This window comes from Arachis ipaensis, chromosome B07 (assembly GCF_000816755.2).
Source record: "Arachis ipaensis cultivar K30076 chromosome B07, Araip1.1, whole genome shotgun sequence".
In the NCBI taxonomy this organism is placed as follows: domain Eukaryota; kingdom Viridiplantae; phylum Streptophyta; class Magnoliopsida; order Fabales; family Fabaceae; genus Arachis; species Arachis ipaensis.
In genome coordinates, this window is record NC_029791.2 from 116,336,263 (window position 1) to 116,339,660 (window position 3,398).

Genomic DNA, 3,398 nt, shown 5'->3' on the forward strand with positions numbered 1-3,398 from the left:
TTATCACCAACAAATTATGAAAGGAGTTGGTTGGTGACTTGGTGGGATCAGAGTCGGATAGTATGACAGTAATTAATTAGAATTATTCTCCACATACAAGCTTTTTATCTATACAAGTTATACAAGTCTATATATTTTATTTTACACCAGACGCCCCTCTTCTAGCACGTCAATTTCACGCGCCTCCTAATTTAATGGATTTTTTAATCAATGCGCGCACATTCTTCTTCTTCTTGCATGTTCTTCTTTGTTATCGTCGTCATCAACACCACCTCTTCCTTCTAATTCTCTTCCTCTTTCTTTTTTCATTGGATTTTATTCTCTTCCTTTCTTTTCATCTTTCTCTTCCATCATCAGTTATCTCGTTGTTGAATATAATGAATATTGATTATTGTTTTTGAATCCAATCAAGTGGCTGAGGTGTAGTTCAATTCAGAAGAAAAAGATACAGCATTAGAGGAAATATTTTTCTATATTTGCAGCAAATTTGGGTGTAACACGAAGATATTTGGGTGTAAAAAGAAGATATTTGGGTATATTTTTATTCTGATAAGTTCTGCATAATTCAAAACTCTTCCTCTTCCTCCTCCCCATCTTCTGTTGCTGCTTCTTTTTTTTCATCATCATTACCATCTTCTTCTTCTTTTCTTATTCATCTTTTCTTTTTTATTTTACCTTCTCAAGTTTCATCTTGTTTTACTCTCTTAACAAGAATAAAAACAAAAAAATCAAACAAAGAAGAAGAAGAAATACATAATGCTCCAAAATTACTTAGAAGATGATGAACTTACATTCATTTACCTAAAAGAAAGAAAGAAATAAGAAAAAGAAGAAGAAAAAATGCAACATTAGAGGAAACATTTTTCTATACAAAAATACTATTTGTACACTAAAATCAAACCACTAAAACTAGCCACCAATGTATTTGTATATAAATACATATGTTGTTTAACTTATTTTCAATGTATATTTGTATTCCAGTATATATTTTATACTGGTGACTAATTTTAGTGTACACGTAGCATAATTCATTTCTGTATTTGCAGCAATTTTGAGTGTAAAACGAAGATATTTGGGTGTATTTTAAAGAATTTTGGGTGTATTTTTATGCTGATATGTTCTGCATAATTCAAAACTCTTCCTCTTCTTCCTCTTCATCTTCTGCTGCTTCTTTTTTTTCATCATCATCACCACCATCTTCTTCTTCTTTTTTAATTATTCATCTTTTCCTTTTTATTTTACCTTCTTAAGTTTCTTCTTATTTTACTCTCTTAACAAGAATAAAAATAAAAAAATCAAACAAAGAAGAAGAAACACATAATGTTGTAAAATTACTTGAAAGGTGATGAACTTACATTCATTTAACTAAAAGAAAGAAAGAAATAAGGAAAAGAAGAAGAAGAACAAAAATGCAGCATTAGAGGAAACATTTTTTCTGTATAAAAATGCTATTTGTATACTAAAATCAGCTACTAAAATCATCCACCAATGTATTTGTATATAAATACATGTGTGGTTTAATTTATTTTCAATGTATATTTGTATTCCAGTATGTATTTTATACTGGTGGCTGGTTTTGGTGGCTATTTTAGTGTACACATAGCATAACTTATTTCTGTATTTGCAGTAATTTTTGGTGTAAAACGAAGATATTTGAGTGTAACACGAACATATTTGGGTGTATTTTAAGAAATTTTGGGTGTATTTTTATTCTAATAAGTTTTGCATAATTCAGAACTCTTTCGATCCTCTTCCTCATCCTCATCTTCTGCTGCTTTTTCTTCTTCATCTTCTTATTTCATATTCTCATAATTCTTTTTGGGAGGAAAAATCAAACAAAGAAGAAAAAAATACGTATTGTTGCAAAATCAAAAGAAGAAGGAGGAGAAACACGACGATAAAGATGAAACACGCGAAGAAAGATGAGGAAAAACACAAAGAAGAAGGAGAAGAAGAAGGAAGAAGAGGAGGAGGAGGAGAAACGCGAAGAAAAAATGACAATTATGGTTTTCATCGAGGAAGAAGAAGAAGAGTCGTTCATAATGGTGAATGATCACTTTGAAAACGTGATGCGCGTGTTAACACGCTTCTGTGGGTGATTGTAATTTCTGTTGAGTTTGGCCCAACTTGTAAGACAAAAAGACTTGTATGTGTAGCATAACTGATTCATTATATTCAATAACGAGATAACTGATGTTGGAGGAGAAAGAGAAAAAGAAAGGAAGAGAAGAAAATCCAATGAAAAAAGAAGGAAGAAGAGAATTAGGAGGAATATATGGTGTTGATGATGACGATAAGAAAAAAGAACGTGCGCACGTTGATTGAAAAATCCGTTAAATTAGGAGGCACGTGAAATTGACGTGCTAGAAGAGGGGCGTCTGGTGTAAAATAAAATATATGGACTTGTATGACTTGTATAGGTAAAAGGCTTGTATGTGGAGAATAATTCATAATGAATATTGATTATTGTTTTTGAATCCAATCAAGTGGTTGAGGTGTGGTTCAATTCAGAAGAAAAAATACAGCATTAGAGGAAATATTTTTCTATATTACAGCAAATTTGGGTGTAACACGAAGATATTTGGGTGTAAAAAGAAGATATTTGGATGTATTTTTATTATGATAAGTTTTGCATAATTTAAAACTCTTCCTGTGTCTCCTCCCCATCTTCTACTGCTGCTTCTTTTTTTTTCATTATCATCATCATCTTCTTCTTCTTTTTTTCTTATTTATCTTTTCTTTTTTATTTTACCTTCTCAAGTTTCATCTTGTTTTACTCTCTTAACAAGAATAAAAACAAAAAAATCAAACAAAGAAGAAGAAGAAACACATAATGCTCCAAAATTACTTGGAAGATGATGAACTTACATTCATTTAACTAAAAAAAGAAAGAAATAAGAAAAAGAAGAAGAAAAAAAAATGCAGCATTAAAGGAAACATTTTTCTGTACAAAAATGCTATTTGTACATTAAAATCAACTACTAAAACCAGCCACCAATGTATTTGTGTATAAATACATGTGTTGTTTAATTTATTTTCAATGTATATTTATATTTCAGTATCTATTTTATACTGGTGGCTGACTTCTGTGGGTGAGCGTAATTTCTGTTGAGTTTGGCCCAACTTATAAGACTTGTAAGCCAAAAAAAACTTATATATGTAGCATAACTGAATTAATTAAGTATTATCGGTAAATTTATTTTGTTTACCTAAACAAAAAAAAAATGATTATGTTCCTCTTTTGGATCTAATGCTTTTACTGCTCATATTTAAACATTTGTTTTTAAATAAAGAGTAATGTATTCTATATTAATTATATAAGTTTTAATGTTTCATTTTATTGTATTTTATATAAATGATTTAAATTTAAAAATAAAATAATATGCTGTCAAATTAAC